Source organism: Loxodonta africana, chromosome 1 (assembly GCF_030014295.1).
Source record: "Loxodonta africana isolate mLoxAfr1 chromosome 1, mLoxAfr1.hap2, whole genome shotgun sequence".
Lineage (NCBI taxonomy): Eukaryota > Metazoa > Chordata > Mammalia > Proboscidea > Elephantidae > Loxodonta > Loxodonta africana.
In genome coordinates, this window is record NC_087342.1 from 75,174,443 (window position 1) to 75,199,591 (window position 25,149).

Sequence of the window (25,149 nt, forward strand, 5' to 3'; positions counted from 1 at the left end):
AAATTGAGAGGTTTCACACATTTAATCTGACTTTGGCACAATTCTAGGTAATGGTAATCCGGAAAAAAAAAAAATCTGACTTTGCAGACAAATATGGTGAAGGCCACATGGTAGACAAAATTTTGAAAAAGAAAAATATGCATTAAGTCTGACCGCGATTATTTTAACAGCGGAAAGTATCAATTTCAACATTATGAAAGGGCAGTGCAAGGGATGAGTTGTGAGTCAGGTAGAGGACATAATCAGAGAAAGTGCTTGAGGGCCACATGGTAGACAGTGGTCTGGACACTGAAAAAGGGACAAGGAGAATGGGATGCTCTTATGGACAGCGGCCATCAGGCGCACACCCCATCCCCAAGACCATCCTCACTCCTAGCCTGGTTTTCTTCACTAAGATTTCTATCTTAAGGCTTTATGTCACTTGTTCCAGAAAACCGTTTTTTCTCACCCCACCCCCTTCAGAGGGGAGCAAAGGGGGGTATAGTCGCCATTACTGTAGATTAAGGAAATAAAGTCGAAGTTTGATCGAGAATTGGTGTCACAGAGGTTATTTTCAAACTGCAGCTAGGTACACCGCAAGGTTTTTTTTAAACAAAAACGAACTCCTTTCCTTTGCCCGTACGGGGATCGAACCGGCCACCTTGGCGTTATTAGCACCACGCTCTAACCAACTGAGATAACCGGCCTCTCGCGTAAGAGATTTTTTCTTATTTGAAAAGATCGAAGATTGCTCACTCCCTCGCCATCCATCCAAAGGATATTCACTTTTTCATAATGTTAGCTATGATCAAATGACACTGTGTTCAAACTTCTCTTTAGGTTTTCCGTTTTCCCTTTCCTCACTCCCGCAAAAAGAAAAAGGAACAAAACTCTACCTCCAGCAGAAATGAATTCCTCCTCCTTTGGAAAATAAGACGTTCTGGAGCTCGTCGATTTCGTCCCGACAGAAACATTCGCTTGAGAGGGCTCCCCATCCTACCCCAGGAAGCCTTTGAAAAGGATGCAGACACCTCCGGGAGGTATCTGGTGGATTTGGTCCCCGCTCAGGGCGTAAGGATTTCTTTCCACACGGGAAGGAACATCCCCCGTGGATCTGACCAGCGTCTCCCTATATCCTGTGGTGATGCCCCTTCTTTGTGTTCTGTGAAAACGCCCTGCCGCGTGGATCTCTGTTGGTCTATTTTGCGATTTTATTGTCATTAACTGCCTATGTTCCTCTTTCCTTTCCTGGAGGACGACGACTGTGTCGACTTATTCTTTCGTCCTCCAGTAGTCCCTGTGCCCACACAGCATGGTGGTTGACTCAATAATTGAAGTTCACGAACGGGAAAAAGCGTACAGAAAATCATGTTTGCTGATGATCAAGTCCTAGAAAAATTAAAAGGCTCTAGATTTTGCTAACCTGAAAATACATTCTTTCAATCATTACCTGCAATATTCAAACAGTGGAGTTCAAGACGCTCAGATTATTTCGGAGGTGTCAACCTCCTGTCTCTGTCCCAGACACCCCCGGACAAAAAGGGACTCTGAGAGGAAGAAGCACAGACATCACCACCATCTCCCACTGCTCTGGGGACAACTGCCATCTCTAAACTCAGCCAAAGTGTGTGGGTCCGCCATGCCAAGTGATGCTTAAGGAAAAACCTGGAAAAAGGCAGCTAGCTTCTAGCTGACCAAGAGAAAGAAAAGAAATGTTAGGGGAAGATAGTGAAAAGGGAGGGTACAAGAAAGAAAAGAAAAATATATCAGAGTTTTCATTCTCACCCAGTAAATCAAATAAGTGGTACAAGAAAACTGCAGACACAATTCAAAGAATTATGCATGTGTGAAGCAAAATCTAAGTATGTTTCTCATCCCAGAGATGGACGATACACAGTCCAGTCTAGGAAACCACCCCAACCCCATGTATCTGGCCCTGCAGCTTCACATTCCCAGGTCATATCCCTCCAGCTGCCCAGCCCCAAGAGTGGACTCACAGGCCTCCAGAGTTCAGTCCTGAGGACCTTGAGCCCTGCTTCCTAAAGGGTCATTTTCTTTCACTAGAAAACATACACAAGAGAAACTGACAAGGGACAATATTGAGGAGTTTCTTGAAATCAAATTCTTCGCTCTTGCCAGCCTGCCTGTGTTTGTAAAGGAATTGGGGACTTGAGCGAAGACTTTGACTGTTATGAATAATGGCGTTTGAATGTTAATTTTAATACACAAATAGTATGAGTGAAAGAAACGTACCGTCACTGCGACAGTTTCCTTGAGAAAAAGACGGCTTCAAGATTATTCAGCCTGGGGTATCTAGGAAAACCCTGTGTTAACCTGCGGAGGCAACTTGTGACTGAAGACAAGTTTCATTGTAGATGAGGTTATCGCCTTTGCTCAATGCAGGGAAGGCCTTGCTTAGAAAGCAAGTGGTAAGATGTCTGTTTTTTCAAAGTTAGAATTGAATTGATTTTGTATGGGAGATTTTCCCTCCTACCCCAACATATAAGAGTGAATATATTTTGACCAACATTCAAAAAAGCTCATGCCCTGCCCCCACTCCTGGGCTTGGAAGCATGGCTTTGTTTCCCTAGAGGCCTTGAGACCTGGGTGTTCGCCCCACCTCCAGTGTGGATCAGCCCCTCCCCTCCCCCATTTCTCTCTGTGTATTCCAAGTGGGTGGAGGAGGGTGTCAATGGAATGAAGTGCCTGCCCCTTAAACACCAGTCTGCAAGGTAAAGTGGGTCAGGCTTCCTTCAGAATCCAGGGAGTTGGATTTACTGCCTTCTGGCAAGTGAAGATTTCAAATTCTAGAAGGAAAGAGCTCCCTTCCAAACCAAACTCTAGGACCTTCAGGATCAAGACAAATGTCATTAGGAGTCTCCATCAGTTTTTCTTTTCTTGCCAAATGTCTTGTTCATTTGGTCTAATTAACATGATGTTATTAATATAGTGAGAAAGACGTCTGGTGCATTATATAATAGAATGATGTCTCTGTATTTAAAGTAGAGCAAGAAATTCAATAGTAACTGCAGCATAGTGCGATGGGGAGAGTCCTAGGAGAAAAGGTCAGAGAGGAAAATGAGTAGGAATCAGGGAGATTGTGTAGAGATTTGCAGGTCATTATAAGAATTTAATTTTTTCTTTCTTATTTATTTATTTTGAGTGCAGTAATGAGCCATTGCTGGATTTTAAGCAATGAATAAAATATGGAGTCCCTTTGGGGTTTTAAAAAGGACCCCTTAAACGTTCTGTAGAAACCATCATGTTAAAGGAAATGGAGGAAACCGCAAAACATATTAAGAAACACCAATAATATTCCACTTCACAGAGTATTATGGATTGGGGAATGTTAGTAAGAGTTAAAGTGTGGAGAAGTGGCCAAATTCCAGATATATTTTAAAGATAAAGCAATGAAAGTTTTCTGAGTGATTGGATAGGGGAAATAGAGCAAAAAAGGAGCCAGTGAAGATCCCAAATTCTTAGTCCTAAACAACTGGAGGAAGAGAGCTGCAGCTAAGTGAGACAGGGATCAATATGGTTGGATCAGTTTCAGAGGATACATATGAATTCCATTTCAGGATATGTTAACTATAAAATGTTTATTGTGAGACTTCAAAGAGGAGATATCCAGTAGGCTAGGGGCACACAGTGGTCCTCAGATGAAGACCATGTAAAATGTAAACCATTAGATGTTGCCTCGCCAGGTGATTAGAAGCAATAGAGAAGAGAAGAGGCCTAAGAACTGAACTCTGAGAGATGTTCCAGTGTTCATGCAAAGGCCAAAGCCGTCTTTGGATCAAAACGGGCAATGTCATGTTCCTCTTTAAAACAGTCACTTCTTCCCTACTCACCACATTCAGGTCAAAATTTAACCTCCCTACTGTCGAGAACCCTCCCTGACCTCCCTGATCCTGGACATATTATCCCACTTACCTTCCCTCTCTGCACAGTCTGACTGAAACCTCCAAGTGCAGCTCCCCACACTCCACTTCCTCTCTATTCCATTTTCACCCAAAGCCAGAATCCCTCTTCCATTCAACTGCTCTTCAGCAACTTCACTTATTTTTTTAATCAAATAAAGTATAGATTAGCCGCCAATTTCCCCAGCAAGTCGGGATCCTCAGGACTGGTGTTGATGCCTCTTTTCTGTGCTTCTGTGAGGGAACCCTGAGATTTTTATGTGTCATTCTACTCAGCAATTTTATTATAACTAAACTACTGTGAGAACAGTTGTCATAATGATCAGTTGAGGGGCACTTCCCTTTTTCTAGTTTCCCATTTCCCTAAGGACATCAGGTACTTCCAGTGACCACTATGAGATTGGGCTGCTCAATAGTTTCTTTGAAATAAATATTAAATCAAAGTTTTGAGAAAAGTTAACAAACTAATGTATGTCTTAAATGGGATCTCTGTTTATCCTGCTGATCTTACCTCAAAACAAAATAGAGTCAGGGTTGAGAAGGTGTTAATAAGAAAGAAACATGCTTTTCCCCTCCTTTACCGACAATATTTTCATCAGTTCGTGCTTTAGCTGCCACAGAAGGAGACATTAAGTGACCTTTCTCAGAGGCTGAGAAATGTCTCTTGTCAAGAGTTTCTAATACTTCCCGGACAAGCACATATTCACTGGTCAGCACTTTGGCCAGGACTCTGCCTTGGGAAAGTTTCATTTAGAAACTAGTAGAAAGCCCATTGTTTCCAATACTGGGAGTAGGACAGTGATTTAAGGCAGTTAAAATGGAATGAAGAACAAAGAAGAGTCAGGTACATCATGAAGGTCATTTACCCGCTGTAAAACAGTCTGAAAGGTATCGGTGGACATCGAGTGATACAGAACTGAAGAGAAGTTCATTGGAGGTCTAATAGACTCACTCGCCACAGGTTTCACTTCCACAAAGTCCACACCACGCCCACAACACAGAACTGGGCACAGCCTGACAGCCTTACCCTGTGGCCCTCAATCGCTCCCGCTACTATCGGGGCACAAAGTGCGGAAGCCCTACTGAGCTCAGATGTTTCTTACTAGTTCCGAAGGTTTCAAGTTCGGTCACCTGGAGATGAAGATGATTGCGTCTTGCACCGCCAGAGAAATGAGCCTAGAACTTATCAAGAAATTCCTTGGAACTCGCCCGAGATTTTTCTCCCTGGTGCTTGTGAAGGAATTGGGTCCCTGGGAGTAATATTTGCTTGCCTGTGATTTATCTTGTTTCGATGTTGTCGATTATAAGAATCGGAAAGCGTAAGTGGGGAAAAAAAAAAATGCTCTTCATCCATGAACAGATCCTGGAAAAAAGGCACAGATTTCAGATGAAGCATCTCTGAAGCCCAAAGGCATTATCACAGAGAAGTTTCCTTAGTGTAGTAGTTATCACGTGGTGTAGTGATTATCCACTCCGCCTAACACCGTAAAGATTCCCGGTTCGAAACCGAACGGAAACAAACTGGTCGTTCTTTTCGTGAATTGTGGATTTGCTCCAGAAACTCTTCACCTGTATACGCTTACGTTTCAAGCAAGCCCTTAACCCTCCCGTTGTCTTTGCAGCCCCAGACTTTAAATTATCAGAATAGCATAGCCGACTTGCCTCCTTATCCACCACAGCAGGTTGTCAGGTCCTCGGTTATCCATTGGGTTAGAAAATATCTTACACCCGCTGCACTAGCTAGCCATAGGAGGAGATGCAGACCCCATCAGTTCTCAGCACAGCATTTGGGGTTAAGGGTCCTGAGACTGCAGTGTAGCTGCTGTATGCAAGGAGGATCAAGAAGTCAGTTGAAACTGCAGCAGAGTGAGCAACGTGGAGAGAGTAATAGGAGCAAACAAATCGAGTGGAGGCTTGTTAGGCCTGTCAAAGTGTAAAAATAAGGAGAATTTTCTAAGAAGAGAAATGATAGTTGCATTGCAGAGTAGGTAACAAAAACAACAACCCAGGTCAGGGTATCATTGGGAGGTGCTGTAAATTCTGAAAGAAGAGAAGTATTTTTATGCATGAGGGCTGGGGACCACAGATGAGATACTAAACCTGTTGTTGTCCAGTTGATTCAGACTCATGGTGACCCTATAGGATGGAATAGAACTACCCCATAGCATTTCCAAGGACAGGGCTGGTGGATTCTAACTACTGACCTTTTGGCTAGCAGCAGAGTTCTTAACTACTGCACCACCCAGGCTCCGTCAGATACATATGAGGTGCAAAGAAACCTTTCATCATGTCAGTTAATGACCACAGATTTTTGGGGGGCAAATGGCATACATAAACATCTTTTCGGTGAATATTCTTGCCTTTTAGTTTATGGAACATTCTTTTATTTTTTTAGATAATTTTTATTGTGCTTTAAGTGGCACTGGGTGGGTTTAAGTGAAAGTTTACAAATCAAGTCAGTCTCTCACCTAAAAATCCATATACACCTTGCTACATACTCCCAATTACTCTCCCCCTAATGAGACAGCCTCCTATCTCCCTCCACTCTCTCTTTTCGTGTCCTTTTTGCCAGCTTCTACCCCCTTCCACCCTCTCATCTCCCCTCCAGGCAGGAGATGCCAACATAGTCTCAAGTGTCTACCTGATCCAAGAAGCTCACTCCTCACCAGCATCCCTCTCCAACCCGTTGTCCAGTCCAATCCAAGTCTGAAGAGTTGGCTTCGGGAATGGTTCCTGTCCTGGGCCAACAGAAGGTCTGGGGGCCATGACCACCGGGGTCCTTCCAGTCTCAGTCAGACCATTAAGTCTGGTCTTATGAGAATTTGGGGTCTGCATCCCACTGCTCTCCTGCTCCCTCAGGGGTTCTCTGTTGTGTATGGAACCTTCTTATCACTTGCTTATGCATAACCCATAACTTTGTCATACATCGGTAACAAGTGTTCTTTCTGAGACCAATAAAATTTTTGTCATAATATGACTACATAGTTGTTCACGTAAAGTGGAGCTCACATATTTTAAAAGCAGAAGAAAAAAAGGGATAAAGCACAAAGGAAAGTTTCAATTTAAACCTGTGTCAGTCACAGTCATGGCAGTAACCTCAGTTTTAAGGTGCTCTTTCGCATATGCCCCTTCTGATGATGGATTTTCACTGAGGTTTCTTGACACCGTTATAAGAGTGCTTTCTTTTCCCTGGAGTCCTGTGGTGCAGTGGTTAAGAGTTTGGCTGCTAACTACATGATCAGCAGGTCCAATCCAACAGCTGCTCCTTGAAATCCCCATCGGGTAGTTGTACTCAGTTCATAGGGTTGCTATGGCTTGGAATTCACTAAACAGCAATGGGTTTGGGTGTTTTTTGTTTTCTTTTGCGTGGATGTACTCTATGGATGTTTACTTCTGTACTTATAATATCCTATACCATGCCATAACTCATATACTCTGCTTCTGTGATCTTCTGGTTGGGGGCACATACAGAATAAGACCACATTTAGAGGAATAACTTGACATTTCCAAAACATTAACTCAAGGTTTGAAACTAGATTTCCCTACAAATTTGTTTAGGAATTTTTTTTTGTACTTTGGTGAGAAAACAGGAGTTGGATTAGAAACATTAAAAAAGTAGCTTACATGATTAAGATAATTAACCCAACCAGTAAGAAAGAACACAACTAAGTTCCAATATTACTAGGTAACTAAAAAAAAATGAAGAAAAGGAATATCAGGTATAGGAGGCACTGAATGAAGTTAAGTAACTTTTTGGTGAAATTTTCTGATATGTTGTTGCATTTCCTCCTGTAGTGTTTACCTAGTCATAATAAGAAGTATTCGCAATGGCATGGGCTAATACTAAACAAAATCCTTAAAATTCAGTAACGTGCATGAGGTCTCATTCCTTGATCTTGGGAGGAGTTGTCTACTTTAGATATAGTCTCCTTCTGGCGACTGAGGCCCTTGGATATAATCTTTAAGGCCCAAGAAGGATGGTGTATCCAAAGAGATGTTTTTGGCTTTCTTAAATTGAGATAAAGAGATCCAAGGTTTAATTTTTGGAGTTTGGTTGTACATGGAATGGTGGGGAGAACTAACTATGGTCCTTTTCATAAGTACAATATGGTAAAATATATTGAGATATTATGGTCAAGCATTTTCAGGGAATTAGCAAAGTAAAATTTACTTGCAAATGACAAATGTAAAAATGGCTATGGATGACTTTAATAATTCTAAAAAGTGAGGGACATGATGGAAATTAAGCATATAACTAATATAGAATTAAACAATGTCAATTCAAAAAAATCTTTAGATGAAAATATTGTTAAACGTAATGAATTACCTGAATTTCAAAGAGCTTTAGGTATATAATCATCTTGGAACATAATATTAGATAGTTAGTCTATACCAAGATTACTAAGTTTTTTAACATCTGAATAGTCACAGAAAATTTCCTGGATAAACAATGTGAATTTCTCAGTTAAAACACTTGCATGACATGTGGGGTAGAACCTGTCCATAAATATTTTCAGGATCTCAGGTTACTTGGGAGGGTAATTTTCCCACTGAAAGTATTTGCTGCCGTCCAGTGGGGGCTTGATTAACGTTGAAAATAGGAAAGAAAAGTTCTTTGGCAAACATTCACTACAGTAGGAGGCTTAGGTAAGAGGCAGTTCTACCACAAAGTGGGATTGGGTCATACTTCCTGGCTTTTGTACACCTTCATAAGTCTTCCAAGAACATTTATGGCCTTTTTTGGTCAGCTTTAGAGCATCTTAGAAGCTTTAGACTTTGTGTGTGTGTCATATTTGAAAAACCAATGTAACCAAAAGGACTTTTCTCATTTTTGAAAAGTGTTACTTTTGGGGGACATGTGTTACTCACAAATGATGTATCAAAATTTGTAATTCAAAACCTAAATTCAGAAGGACTTCTTGATTCAACATGCCTTCCACTACTGAAAACACAAGGCATCAAAATTTTTTCCAAAGGATAAAGTAATAGGGTCTTGATGATATTAGATTTAAAAGAAGCAATAACTGTAACGAAGTCAGAAATTGAAATTATAAAACTATGACACAAATTTTAACTCAGGTCAAATGTGGTAATGTTCTCAGTATGACAATATATTTCATGTAATTCATAACATATTTCATAAAATTCTTAAGCATTTTTCTCTATGAAATGGAAACAAATCTTTTCTGGCTTTCTATGAGATTTGAAAATAGTCAGGATATTCAAATTACCATATTCAGGAATTTATTGTGTTACAACTCTTGCTTTTAAGGCAGATTGCACTACAAGAAAATTAAATCTACAGCCCAGTAAACAAGGAAAATTTTGTTTTTTTAACAATGAGAAACCCGTTTCTTTGTTTTCTATTTTATTTGATATTCAATTTTTTTTTTAATTCTCATGGGGAGGCGGGGCCAAGATGGCTGACTAAGTAGACGCTACCTCGGATCCCTCTTGCAACAAAGACTCAGAAAAATAAGTGAATCGATCACATACATGACAATCTACGAACCCTGACCCTCAAACACAGATCTAAAGAGTTGACCTGAGTGACAGAGACTGAGAACTAACAACCAAGGGGAAGCCTGGTACACACAACTATCACCACTGCTTCTCTAGGTGGACCCAAAATCAGAATCTACCTAAGAATAGTGAATGGACTCAGGCTTATATATCTGGTAACAGCCCAAACCAGCTGGTAATAGGACATAAGTGAGGCAAGGGCTACAACAATCAAGACGGCTCAATCTAGTAGCCCATCTACGTATATTGAAAGAAAACAAAACAAGAGAAGACTCAGTGAGCAAATATAGAATAAATCACTACAATATCTTAGTGATGGCTCGGAGACAGCAGTCGATATCAACCCACATAAAGAAGCAGACCGTGACTGCTTCTACAACTCCCCAAACTAAAGAATCAAAATCTTTCCCAAATGAAGATACAATCCCGGAATTGCCAGATACAGAATATAAAAAACTAATTTACACAATGCTTCAAGACATCAGAGATGACCTCAGAAATGAAAGAAGGCAATCTACAGAAAAAACCAAGGAACATACTGATAAAGCAGTTGAAGAACTCAAAAAGATTATTCAAGAACATAGTGGAAAAATTAATCAGTTGCAAAAATCCATAGAGAGACATCATTCAGAAATCCAAAAGATTAAGAATAAAATTACAGAATTAAACAATGCAATAGGAAGTCAGAGGAGCAGACTCAAGCAATTAGAATGCAGACTGGGACATCTGGAGGACCAGGGAATTAACATCAATAGAGCTGAAAAAAAAAATCAGATAAAAGAATTGAAAAAAAAAGAAGAAACCCTAAGAATCATGTGGGACTCTATCAAGAAGAATAACTTCTGTGTGATTGGAGTCCCAGAACAGGGAGGGACAGCAGAAAACACAGAGAGAATAGTTGAAGATCTATTGGCAGAAAACTTCCCTGACATCATGAAAGACGAAACGATATCTATCCAAGATGCTCATCGAACCCCATTTAAGACTGATCCAAAAAGAAAATCACCGAGACATATTATCATCAAACCTGCCAAAACCAAAGATAAAGAGGAAATTTTAAAAGCAGCCAGGGAGAAAAGAAAGGTCTCCTACAATGGAGAATCAATAAGAATAATTTCAGACTACTCAGCAGAAACCATGCAGGCAAGAAGGCAATGGGATGACATATACAGAGCACTGAAGGAGAAAAACTGCCAGCCAAGGATCATATATCCAGCAAAACTCTCTCTGAAATATGAAGGCGAAATTAAGACATTTACAGAAAAACACAAGCTTAGAGAATTTGCAAAAACCAAACCAAAGCTACAAGAAATACTAAAGGAAATTGTTTGGTCAGAAAAACAATAATATCAGATACCAACACAACACATGGTCACAGAACAGAGCATCCTGATATCAACTCATATAGGGAAATCACAAAAACAAATTAAGATTAATTAAAAAAAAAATGCTCAAAACAGGGAATCATTGAAGTCAATATGCAAAAGATCACAATAATTTTAAAAAAGGGACTAAATACAGGTGGCACAGAACTGCCATATGAAGAGGGATACAAGGCAATATAGAACAATACAAGTTAGGTTTTTACTTAGAAAAATAGGGGTAAATATTAAGGTAACCACAAAGAGGTATAACAACTCCATAACTCAAAATAAAAAGCAAGAGAAACGTAATGATTCAGCAAACATAAAGTCAAATACTATGAAAATGAGGAACACACAATTTACAAAGAAAAACGTCTCAGCACAAAAAAGTAACTGAAAAATGAAATTGTCAACAACACACATAAAAAGGCATCAAAATGACAGCACTAAACACATGCTTATCTATAATTACGCTGAATGTAAATGGACTAAATGCACCAATAAACAGACAGAGAGTCTCAGACTGCATAAAGAAACACGATCCGTCTATATGCTGCCTACAAGAGATGCACCTTAGACTTAGAGACACAAACAAACTAAAACTCAAAGGATGGAAAAAAATATATCAAGCAAACAATAAGCAAAAAAGAAGAGGAGTAGCAATATTAATTTCTGACAAAATAGACTTTAAAGTTAAATCCACCACAAAGGATAAAGAAGGACACTACATAATGATAAAAGGGACAATTGACCAGGAAGATATAACCATATTAAATATTTATGCACCCAATGACAGGGCTGCAAGATACATAAAACAAACTCTAACAGAACTGAAAAGTGAAATAGACACCTCCACAATTATAGTAGGAGACGTCAAAACACCACTTTCGGAGAAGGACAGGACATCCAGTAAGAAGCTCAACAGGGACACGGAAGACCTGATTACTAAAATCAACCAACTTGACCTCATTGACTTATGCAGAATTCTCCACCCAACTGCTCCAAAGTATACTTTTTTTTCTAGCGCACATGGAACATTCTCTAGAATAGACCACATATTAGGTGATAAAACAAACCTTTGCAGAATCCAAAACATCGAAATATTACAAAGCATCTTCTCAGACCACAAGGCCATATAAGTGGAAATCAATAACAGAAAAATTAGGGAAAAGAAATCAAACACTTGGAAACTGAACAATACCCTCCTGAAAAAAGACGGGGTTATAGAAGACATTAAGGAGGGAATAAAGAAATTCACAGAATGCAACGAGAATGAAAATAGTTCCTATCAAAACCTCTGGGACACAGCAAAAGCAGTGCTCAGAGGCCAATTCATATCGATAAATGCACACATACAAAAAGAAGAAAGAGCCAAAAGCAGAGAACTGTCCCTACAACTTGAACAAATAGAAAGTGAGCAACAACAGAATCCATCAGGCACCAGAAGAAAACAAATAATAAAAATTAGAGCTGAACTAAATGAATTAGAGAACAGAAAAACAATTGAAAGAATTAACAAAGCCAAAAGCTGGTTCTTCGAAAAAAATTAACAAAATTGATAAACCATGGCTAGACTGACTAAAGAAATACAGGAAAGGAAACAAATAACCCGAATAAGAAATGAGAAGGGCCACATCACAACAGACCCAACTGAAATTAAAAGAATCATATCAGATTATTACGAAAAATTGTACTCTAACAAATTTGCAAACCTAGAAGAAATGGATGAATTCCTGGAAAAACACTACCTACCTAAACTAACACAATCAGAAGTAGAACAACTAAATAGACCCATAACAAAAAAAGAGATTGAAACGGTAATCAAAAAACTCCCAACCAAAAAAAAAGCCCTGGCCTGGAAGGCTTTACTGCAGAGTTCTACCAAACTTTCAGAGAAGAGTTAAAACCACTACTAATAAAGGTATTTCAAAGCATAGAAAATGACGGAACACTGCCTAACTTATTCTATGAAGCCACCATCTCCCTGATACCAAAACCAGGTAAAGACATTACAAAAAAAGAAAATTATAGACCTATATCCCTCATGAACATTGATGCAAAAATCCTCAACAAAATTCTACCCAATAGAATTCAACAACATATCAAAAAAATAATTCACCACAATCAAGTGGGATTTATACCAGGTATGCAAGGCTGGTTTGATATCAGAAAAACCATTAATGTAATCCATCACATAAATAAAACAAAAGACAAAAACCACATGATCTTATCAATCGATGCAGAAAATGCATTTGACAAAGTCCAACACCCATTCATGATACAAACTCTCACCAAAATAGGAATTGAAGGAAAATTCCTCAACATAATAAAGGGCATCTATGCAAAGCCAACAGCCAATATCACTCTAAATGGAGAGAACCTGAAAGCATTTCCCTTGAGAAAGGGAACCAGATAAGGATGCCCTTTATCACCGCTCTTATTCAACATCGTGTTTGAAGTTCTAGCCAGGGCAATTAGGCTAGACAAAGAAATAAAAGGCATCCGGATTGGCAAGGAGGAAGTAAAATTATCTCTATTTGCAGATGACATGATCTTATACACAGAAAACCCTAAGGAATCCTCCAGAAAACTACTGAAACTAATAGAAGAGTTTGGCAGAGTCTCAGGTTATAAAATAAACATACAAAAATCACTCGGATTCCTCTACAACAACAAAAAGAACAACGAAGAGGAAACCACCAAATCAATACCATTCACTGTAGCCCCCAAGAAGATAAAATACTTAGGAATAAATCGTACCAAGGATGTAAAATACCTATACAAAGAAAACTACAAAGCTCTACTACAAGAAATTAAAAAGGACATACTTAAGTGGAAAAACATACCTTGCTCATGGATAGGAAGACTTAACATAGTAAAAATGTCTATTCTACCAAAAGACATCTATACATATAACGCACTTCCGATCCAAATTCCAATGTCATTTTTTAAGGGGATAGAGAAACAAATCACCAATTTCATATGGAAGGGAAAGAAGCCTCGGATAAGCAAAGCATTACTGAAAAAGAAGAAAGTGGGAGGCCTCACTCTACCTGATTTCAGAACCTATTATACAGCCACAGTACTCAAAACAGTCTGGTACTGGTACAACAACAGGCACATAGACCAATGGAACAGAATTCAGAACCCAGATGTAAATCCATCCACGTATGAACAGCTGATATTTGACAAAGGAGCAGTGTCAGTTAATTGGGGAAAAGACAGTCTTTTTAACAAATGGTGCTGGCATAACTGGATATCCATTTGCAAAAAGATGAAACAGGACCCATACCTCACACCATGCACAAAAACTAACTCCAAGTGGATCAAAGACCTAAACATAAAGACTAAAACGATAAAGATTATGGAAGAAAAAATAGGGACAACCCTAGGAGCCCTAATACAGGGCATAAACAGAATACAAAACATTACCCCAAATGACGAAGAGAAACCCGATAACTGGGAGCTCCTAAAAATCAAACACCTATGCTCATCTAAAGACTTCACCAAAAGAGTAAAAAGACCACCTACACACTGGGAAAGAATTTTCAGCTATGACATCTCAGACCAGCGCCTGATCTCTAAAATCTGCATGATTCTGTCAAAACTCAACCACAAAAAGACAAACAACCCAATCAAGAAGTGGGCAAAGGATATGAACACACACTTCACTAAAGAAGATATTCAGGCAGCTAACAGATACATGAGAAAATGCTCTCGATCATTAGGCATTAGAGAAATGCAAATTAAAACTACGATGAGATTCCATCTCACTCCAACAAGGCTGGCATTAATCCAAAAAACACAAAATAATAAATGTTGGAGAGACTGCGGAGAGATTGGAACTCTTATACACTGCTGGTGGGAATGTCAAATGGTACAACCACTTTGGAAATCTATCTGGCGTTATCTTAAACAGTTAGAAATAGAACTACCATACAACCCAGAAATCCCACTCCTCGGAATATACCCTAGAGAAACAAGAGCCTTCACACAAACAGATACATGCACACCCATGTTTATTGCAGCTCTGTTTACAATAGCAAAAAGCTGGAAGCAACCAAGGTGTCCGTCAACGGATGAATGGGTAAATAAATTGTGGTAGATTCACACAATGGAATACTACGCATCGATAAAGAACAGTGACGAATCTGTGAAACATTTCATAACATGGAGGAACCTGGAAGGCATGATGCTGAGTGAAATTAGTCAGAGGCAAAAGGACAAATATTGTATAAGACCAGTATTATAAGATCTTGAGAAATAGTATAAACTGAGAAGAACACATACTTTTGTGGTTACGAGGCGGGGAGGGAGGGAGGGTTTTTTTATTGATTAATTAGTAGATAAGAACTGCTTTAGGTGAAGGGAAGGACAACATGCAATACATGGAAGGTCAGCTCAATTGGACTGGACCAAAAGCAAAGAAGTTTCCGGGATAAAATGAATGCTTCAAAGGTCGGCGGAGCAAGGGCGGGGGTTTGGGGACCATGGTTTAAGGGGACTTCTAAGTCAATTGGCAAAATAATTCTATTATGAAAACATTCTGCATCCCACTTTGAAATGTGGTGTCTGGGGTCTAAAATGCTAACAAGCGGCCATCTAAGATGCATCAGTTGGTCTCAACCCACCTGGAGCAAAGGAGAATGAAGAACACCAAGGTCACACGACAACTAAGAGCCCAAGAGACAGAAAGGGCCACACGAACCAGAGACCTACATCATCCTGAGACCAGAAGAACTAGTTGGTGCCCGGCCACAATCGATGACTGCCCTGACAGGGAGCACAGCAGAGGACCCCTGAGGGAGCAGGAGATCAGTGGGATGCAGACCCCACATTCTCATAAAAAGACCATACTTAATGGTCTGACTGAGACTAGAGGAATCCCGGCGGCCATGGTCCCCAGACCTTCTGTTGGCACAGGACAGGAACCATCCCCGAAGACAACTGATCAGACATGAAAGGGACTGGACGGTGGGTAGGAGAGAGATGCTGATGAAGAGTGAGCTAATTATATCAGGTGGACACTTGAGACTGTGTTGGCATCTCCTGTCTGGGGAGGGGATGGGAGGATAGAGAGAGTGGGAAGCTGGCAAAATTGTCACGAAAGGAGAGACTGGAAGGGCTGACTCATTAGGGGGAGAGCAAGTGGGAGTACAGAGTAAGATGTCTGTAAACTTATATGTGACAGACTGACTTGATTTGTAAACATTCGCTTGAAGCTCAATAAAAGTTAAAAAAAAATGAAAATACGCATAATATTTCACTGTCCTTATTTAATAAGTAGAAACACCATGTTCAAGAGTTGGAAAGCGCATTATAAGGGATGAATAAACACTCAGGTAGAGGAGATAATCAGGTAGAGAAAGTGCTTGATGGTGTCAAGGAGTCACAGTGAGCTGGACCCTGAGACAGGCACAAGGAAAATGAGATGCTGAGATGTACAGCGGCCATCAGAGGCACACCCCATCTCCAAGACCATCCCCACTCTTACCCTGGTTTTCTTCACTCAAATTTCTATCTTAAGGCTTTATAACACTTGTTCCAGAAGACTGTCCCGCCTCCCCCCGTTAGAGGGGGAACAAAGAGGGTATAGGTGTCACTACTGAGGATTAGGGAAATAAAGTCGACAGTTGATCTAGATTTGATGTCACAGAGGTTATTTTCAACGTGCAGCTGGGTGTACAGTGAGGATAGCAAGATTTTTTTTTAAATCAAAGAACTTTTTCCATTGGCCCGTACGGGGGTTGAACCCGCGACCTTGGCGTTATTAGCACCACGCTCTAACCAACTGAGCTAACCGACCACCTCAGGGGTAATATTTTTTTATGTTCAGACACTAAGAAGATTTTTCTCACCTTCTTCATTCATCCAAACGATACTCGCTTTATATGACCCTAACTATGATTAAATGACACTCCTTTTTCAATGAGTATGTTTTTTATTTCCCCTTTCCTCACTCCCGCAAAAAGAAAAACAAAATCTCTACCTCCAGCAGAGATGAATTCGCTTCTCCTATGGAAAATAAGACGTTCTGGAGCCCTTGATTTCGTCCTAAGAGAAACATTCACTAGAAAGGGCTCCTTCAGCGCACCCCAGGAAGGCTTTGAGAAAGATTCAGACACCTCCCGGTGGATCTTCCCTGCCTGTTCCGAAATCCTGGGCAGATGACCCTTCTCCGTGTTGAAGAAAACGCCCTGCGGCACGGATCTCTGTGGGTCCACTTTGCGATTTTATTGTCATTAACCGCTCATGTCCTCTTTCCTTTCCCTGACGCCAAGGACTGTGTTGTCTCATTCTTCTACTAGTGTCCCGGGGGCCCGCACAGCATGGTAGGTTGGCCAATAATTTCAGTTCATGAATTGGAAAAAGCGTACAGAATATCATCTTGGCTGATGATCAGGTTTTGGAAAAATAAACAAGGCTCTAGCTTTTGCTAACTGGCCAATATATTCTTTTAATCATTACCTGCAATATTCAAACAGTGGAGGTCTTGACGTTCAGATTATTTGGGAGGTTTCAAGCTGCTCTCTCTGTCCCAGCCACCCCCCAGAAAAAAATGGCCTCTGGAGTGGAAGAGCGCAGACTCCACCATCTTCTCCCTACTGATGTGGAGCAACTGCAATTTCCAAACTAAGTACTGAGTGTGTGGCTCGGCTATACTAAGCGATGGTTAAGGCAAAACCTGGAAAAAGGCGACTCCCTTCTACCCAAGCAAAAAAAAGGCATGTGAAGGGAAGATAGTGAAAACGGCAGGAAGAAGAAAGAAAGGAAAAATATATCACAGTTTTCATTCTCCTCCAGTAAATCGATTTTTTTTTTTTAGGCCTGTGTGAAGCCGAATATAAAGATGTGTGATGTCCCAGGGATGAACAATACAGAGTCCAGTCTTGAAAATCACCCCACCCCATGTATCTGGGCTGCAGCTTGACATTCCGAGGTCATATCCCTGCAGCTAGCTGCCCAGCCGCTAGTGCGGACTCACGGGCTTCCAGAGTTCGGTCCTGAGGGCCTGGGGCTCTGGTTCCTAAAGGGTAATTTCTTTCCCTAGAGAGGCATACACAAGAGTAATTTCCATGGGACAATACTGAGGAGTTTCTTAAAATTAAATGCTCCCTTCTGTCTCTAGCACGCCTGTGTTTGTAAAGGAATGGGGCCTATGAGGAAAGACTTTGATTGTTGTGAATAGTGGAGTTTGCTTGGTCGTTTTAACAGGCAAAAAGTATGAGTGAAAGAAGTGTACCGTCACTAGGAGAATTTCCTGGAGGAAAAGACGGCTTTGAGATTATCCAGCCTGGAGCATCTAGAAAAACTCTGTTCTGTAGAAGGAACTTGAGACTGAAGGCCAGTTTCATCGTAATTGCAGTGATTGGGTTTGCCCAATACAGGAAAGGCCTTGCTTGTATGAAACACGGTGGGAAAACATCTGTTTTCTGAGCTTAGAAATGAACTAATTTTGTACCGGACATCCTTCCTCCTTACCGAACATATAAAAAAACAACCACCCATTGCCATTAACCGAACATAGAAGAGCGTATATATTGTGACCAACGCAAGAACTCTTCTGCCCTCTTTGTTGGCCTGGGCTTGAAAACAGTACATCTTGTCCCTAGAGACTCTGACACTCAGGCCTTCGCCCACCAGTAGCCAGTGCCAGCGCCTCCCCTGCCCCTTTCCTCTCTGTTTCCGTGGTTTCCAAGAGGGTAGAGGCGGGTCTCAAGAGAAGGCCCCTGCCCCAAAGATCCCCGTCTGCGTGGAGCCGGTGGACATGGCTCCCTTCAGATTCAGAGCGTGGAATGTACAGGTTTTCTGTCAAGTGAGGACCTCAAAAGCTTATCCGCTTTGAAATCGACCCCTAGGGACTTCCGGTGTCAAGTCAAATGTCATTAGGAGTCTCCATCAATTTTTTTCTTCTTTTCAAAGGTCTTGTTCATTTGGTTTAATCAACATGATGTCATTAATACGTTGATAATTCTTCAAAGTGAAAGATTTTAGGGGAATTATTTATATAACTTATGTCAGGTTAAATAAAGCAAATTTTAAAGTATTTTTAAACATAATGATTAACATTAATTTCAAAGAGCTTTCGACAGAACATCTAATAATCTTGGAATATTAAATAGTTAGGACATATCAAGAATACATCAAGATTATTAAGTTTTTTTAACTTCTGAATAGTAATGAAAAATTTCATGGGTAAACAATGTGAATTTCCCAGTTAAAACGCTTTCATGACACGTTGGAAAGAAAGTGTCCACAAACATTTTGGGGATCTTAGGATTCTTACTCTGTCCTATAGGATCCCTATGAGTCCGAATCGACTCCAGGGCCATGGGTTTGGTTTTTTGTTTTTGGTTAGGATTCTTGGAAGGGGATTTTCCCACTGAACTTACTTGCTGCCCTCCAGTGGAGGTTGGTGTAATGTTGAAAAATGAAAGAAAAGTTCTTTGGGGAATGTTAGTGTATGAGGCAATGCACCCAGGAAGTCTGGTTGGGTCAAACTTTTGTCTTTTTTGGCTTTTGTGCACCAGGATGAGTCTTATAAGCACATTTACGGATTCCCGGGTCATAGTTAGAGAGGCCTGGTGGCTTTGGGTTGTGTGTGTGTGTGTGTGTGTGTGTGTGGTATTTGAGAAATCAATGCAAGCAAAAGGATTTTGCAGCATGTTTGTACAGTTTTACATTTTTTGGAACATGTGTTGCCCACAAATTATGTATCAAAATTCATTATTTTAAGGTAGGAGACAAATAGCATATATGAATATTTATGGCAGTAACATGAAAGTCAGGAGAAAATTAAAAGGTTTCATACATTCACTCTGGCTTTGGCATCATTCTAGGTCCTGGAGATCCAGAAAAGGAAAAAAGAAAAAAAAAATATGTCTTCATGGACAGAAATTACAGGGGACGTCTATTGATACCTTAAAAAAAAAAGAAGAAAGAAAGAAGGAAAATATGCATTGTGTCTGACTGTGATTACTATAAAACTATAGGGATTAGTTTCAGCGGTAAGAAAGAGCAGTGCAAGAGCTGAGGTGACAATCAGGTGGCAGAGATAATCAGGTAGAGAAAGTACTTGACAGTCCCATGGAAATACAGTGCGTTGGACCCTGGAAAAGGGACAAGGAGAACGAGGTATCAGATGGACAATGGCCTCCATGCACACAGCCCATCCCCAAGGCCATCCCCACTGCTAGACTCCTTTTCTTCACTAAAATTTCTATCTTGAGGCTTTCTGTCACTTGTTCCAAAAATCTCTTTGTTTCTTCTCTTCACCATGCCCATTTTTGAGGGGGAACAAAGAGGGTAGGTGTCACTATTGAAGATTATTAAAGACATACAGTTGACATTTGAACTAGATTTTATATCAGGGTGCCTATTTTCTCAGTTTAGCTGGGTGTGAATTGAGTGCAAAGTTATTTGTATATTTATATATTGATTAATTTATTTTAATTTTTATTGAACGTCAAGTGAACATTTACAAATCAAGTCAGTCTGTCACATATAAGTTTATATATACCTTACTCCATACTCCCCCTTGCTCTCCCCCCAATGAGTCAGCCCTTCCAGTCTCTCCTTTCGTGACAATTTTGCCAGCTTCCTCTCTATCCTCCCATCCTCCCTCCAGACTGTATATTTATTTTTAATCAACAGAAATCCTGTTTTCCTGGCCCAAACATAGACCAAAGCTGGGAACTTGGAACTATTAACACCACACTCTAAACAAACAAGCTAACCAGACAACTGGTTTTTTAAAAAAAAAAAAAAGTACTCTTTTTACATTCAGAAGGATCTCTGTTTGTTGTCTCCCTCCTCACTCATCCAAAGGAGACTGTCATATACATAATCTTAACTATGACTAGATGACACTATTCTTTCAAGCTTCTCTTTATGTTCTCTATTTCCCCTTTCTGCACTCCTGTAAAAATAAAAAGAAAAGAAACACAAAAACTACCTCCAGCAGAAATGAACTTCGCTCCACCATTGCAAAATAAGACATTCTGGAGCCTGTCTATTTCTTCCCTAGAGAAACATTCACTGGAGAGTGCTCCTTCATCCTTCCCCAGGAAGCCATTGAGAAGGGTACTGCGACCACTGGAAAGGATCAGGTGGATCAGGGCATGAGGATTCCCTTCCAGACAGGAAAGAGGATCCCCGTTGGATCCGCCCTGTGCATTCCTATATCCTGGAGAGACGGCCTCTTCTTTGTGCTCCGTGAAAGGCTAAAGTTGATTAATTTCCACTTTAGGGCAAAATGTAATAGGCAGAGTACCTCTGTGAAAGCACCTAAAGAGATTTTGATCTCCTGAGCCTTGTCTGGTCCATAGATATTTAGATTCTCAGGGCAGTTGTAGGGGATAACATTGATTGGCTATATTAATGACATATGATTCATTGCCATATGAATAGAAAATGACCCAGCTCCTAAATCCCACTTAGTATATGGATTCTTGACCACTCCTGGCACAAGCTGTATTCATGTGGATTAGATATTTGTGTGCAGGAAGTTTATTAGGGAATGATATGGGAACAACACCTGTAAAGAAGTGAGGGATGCAGGGTTAGAAGGGGGAAAGTTGACAGGCAGCAAGAGAGGCCTGAGCTGATCCCATGAGGAGCCTTGGAAATGGGAGGGCCCTTCAGAGTTAAGGCAAGAGAGTCAGACCTTTATAGGTATGTATTCAGCGTCCGTTACTGTGGGCTGTTCAGAGAGGGAACATGGCCTTGACTGAGGCAGTTCCTTTCAGCTGAGGGCAATTCCTAGAGAGGGCCTCAACTTTCTTCTATGAGGGAGCAACACTTGTGGCAGCTGGGGAAATGAATGCCTTGGTCCTGAAAGGAGGGAACCTGGGTGTCACAACTCAGCACACAACACAGAGAAGAAGGCTGGAGGCAGGCTTAGCAGGCAGTTGCTAAGCAGCAGTAGGAAGGTTGTTAGGTTACTGCAGTAATTCAGGCAAGAGATGCAGGTAGATTGGGTCAGACTGGAAGCAGTTCAGGAGCTGAGAATTTTGTAGCATGTCGCAGTAGCACCAACAGGACATCCTGACAGGACGAGATGTTGTGATGCCTAGGTAAGAAGTGCATTTCATTATCCAGCTTTTGATTTTAGAGGACGCTTGAGTCATGAAACAATATTATATCCAATTTATGATTAATAGGCACATGAACCTTAATACTAAAAGTAATGGAAATGAAATTAGAAATTCTACCATTGATCCAATTCTTGAAATGCTCATAGGCAATGAAAATGGAAAAACATCATAGCTAAAATTATAATCATGCTATGACTATTTCTTTTGTATAGAATTTTGAATAGGGAAGTTATTACTAGCTTAAGATAATAATTTCAGATGAATGTGGGATTAACTAATTACTCTGCCAATGGCTTGCTCTCTTTTAAAATGGTAAAAATTAATTTATATATTTTTTAATGGCTTCTTTTCCCCCAAGAAAGAATTAGTTATCACTTGTCAGGGCCAGTGGTGCCAAGGAAATCCATGTGACTGTGGATGAAATCAATTTTGAAGACAGTGTCTAAAGCAGAATCTCTCCTAACAGGCTGTAGAACTCTGTGTCTCTAATGAACTATTTTAAAAAAATTTTAAAGCATAAAACAAAGAAAAGTATTGACCAAATTATGGTAGTACTATTTTTTATGCCCTAAAATATTTATTTTAGAAAATAAAGTCAACTTATATAAATGAAAAGTAGGAATGGATTTTTTCCCCAAAGTTACTTAGCTAGTGAGAGTGAAGCTTAGAATCTTCTAATTCATAGCCAAGTGGTGGTTTCCGATTCATAGCGACCCTTTTCAGAAAAACACCCAGGCAAATCAAGACGAAAAGGATAGCTTTTTCAACAATTAGTTCTGGGACAATTGCACATCCACACACAAAAAGAAGAATTTAGAGCCTTCCCTCAAACCATACACAAACATTAACTTAGAATCCATCATAGACCGAAATATAAGACCTCAAATTATGAAAGTTTTAGGTGTAAACACTGAAGAAAATCTTTGTGACTTTGGGTTAGGCAGAGTTCTTAGATATAACACCAAAAGCACTATCCATAAAGAAAAAAATTGACTAACAGGACTAAATCAAAATTAAAATCTTTTGCACTTTGAAAGGCACCGTTAGGAAAATGAAAAGAGAAACCATAGGCTGGGAGGAAATATCCGTGAATCGAATATCTCATCAAGGACTTGTATCCAGAATATGTAAAGAAATTTTATAAATCAATAATACTAAGATAAAGAACCAAATTTAAACACACAGAAGATTTGAAAAGACATTTGTCCCAAGAAGACATACAAATGGCTAATGAGCACATGAAAAGATGTTCAACATCATAGTTGTAAACCTAGAAAAAAAAAAAGGAAAAAGAAAAAAGCCCAAACTCTTTGCTGTCGAGTTCTAACACATGACCACCATATAGGAAAGTAGAAGTGCCCCATAGGGTTCCCAAAGAACAGCTGGTCAATTTGAACTGCAGACCTTTACTTAGCTGCTGTAGTACTTAACCACTATACAACCAGTGCTACTCACAGTCATCATGGATATATAAATGAAACCACATTGACATAGCACTTCACACTTACTCTGTGCCTATACCAGAAAACATAGATAATAACCTGTGTTACTGATGATGTGGACAAATTTGTACTCTCATACAGTGCTGGTGGGAATGCAAAATGACACAGCCACTTTAGAAAACAGTTTGACTGTTTTTAAAAAGGTTAATAATAATTTTAACATATTGTTGTTACCGGTTAAATTGAATCCTCCAGAAATATGTGTTGAAAATTTTAACCCCTGTATCTGTGTACGAAATCCCATTTGGCAATAGGATTTGTTTGTTCTGTCAGTGAGGCCATATCGGTGTAGAGTGGGTCCTAAACCTACTAACGCTTGAGATGAAAACAGCAGATTAGACTCAGAGACAAGGGAGCACACACTGGGTGGAAGACAGGTGCTACCAGCAGACAACGGACACAGGTGAATCTACGTAGAAGCACATAAAGCAGCACAGGAAGTAGGATCACAGGCCGCTAAAAGATTAAGTTGGCTCCGCTGGGGATTGAACCCAGGATCTTCTGCATTTAAAGCAGATGTGTTAACCACTACGCCATGGAACCACTACAAATATAGTCCCATGGACATCCAGAAGAACTAACAAAACTGTATTGGAACAAGTACAGCCAAAATGCTCACTAGAAGTGAGGATGGCAAGACTTTCTCTCATATATGACATGATATCAGAAGGGATCAGCCCTTTGAAAAGGACATTCTGCTTGGTAAATGAGAGGGTCGGTGAAGAACAGAAAGACCTTCAGTGAAATGGACTGACACAGGCTGCTACAATGGCCTCAAGCATAACAATGGTTGTGGGGATGGCATAAAGCTGGCAGTGTTTTGTTCTCTCGTAGGGTCTGCTGTGAGTCAAAACCAGCTCCATGGCACCGAAACACAACAAATCAAAAAGTTCTACTAGGTGAGGAAGGACCTCCCCCAAGAAACACACATTGAAGTTGGCCTTCTAGCCTCCTGAACTGTGAAATAAAAGAAAGAAAAAAAAATCCTGTTCTTTAAGCTACCCAAAGGACTGGTCCCTCCTGATAACAAGTGGAAAGCATCTAAGAGGAGGTCTCACCATCCTCGCTTCTAATGAGAATTCTGGCTGCACTTCTTCCAAGACATTTTGTTAGTTCTTCTGGCAGTCCATGGGACTGTACTTGTTGTGGTTGCATGGTGTAGGGGTTAGCATATCTGCTTTACATACAGAAGATGCTGGGTTTGATCCCCAGTGGAGCCAGTGGTATTTCAGTCACAGCAGCACTAAGAAACTAAGACATCATTATGTCAGGGAACACATCTGTTCTGTTACCTTTGTATTGGCAGAGATTGGCACACAATAGTACATCAATACCTGTTGCCATCAAGCTAATTCACTGTTCCATAGGGTTTCTGTGGGGCTGCTGCTAACACTTTAGTTAGCAGCTGAGCTCGTAACATCAATGCCACCAGGGCCCTTCTATATCAATGTATGTGCTACATGTTGGGGGAAATCCTTCAGGTGTCTTGGGGGGGTGAGGCAGGCACACAATTTTAGTGTGATGTGAGGCCCACGGAGCCATGGCTAGTCTAAAGATTAAATCTTTCCCTCAGGAGTAATTCTCGTGGGGTCAAGCATTGTCCAATCTTCTCTCAGAATCAGTTCCTCACTGATTTGAAAGTCCATTGAACTAAACTTGTCTTTGGTCTGGGATAGTGACACCTGGACCAATGACCAACATCATGCTAAATGGAGAAAAGATTGAAGTTGTCAAGGATTTCATTTTACCTGGATGCACAATCAAT

At 40.3% G+C, this 25,149-nt stretch overlaps 2 non-coding genes across 2 annotated transcripts; both read right to left on the reverse strand.

Annotated features, from left to right (window-relative positions):
- Nucleotides 1–16,518: 16,518 nt before the first annotated feature.
- TRNAI-AAU (transfer RNA isoleucine (anticodon AAU)) lies at nt 16,519–16,592 on the reverse strand. Its single transcript has one exon. It is a non-coding gene; the product is annotated as a tRNA-Ile (tRNA).
- A 7,262-nt stretch (nt 16,593–23,854) lies between these two features.
- On the reverse strand, nt 23,855–23,927 carry TRNAL-UAA (transfer RNA leucine (anticodon UAA)). Its single transcript has one exon. It is a non-coding gene; the product is annotated as a tRNA-Leu (tRNA).
- Nucleotides 23,928–25,149: the final 1,222 nt, after the last annotated feature.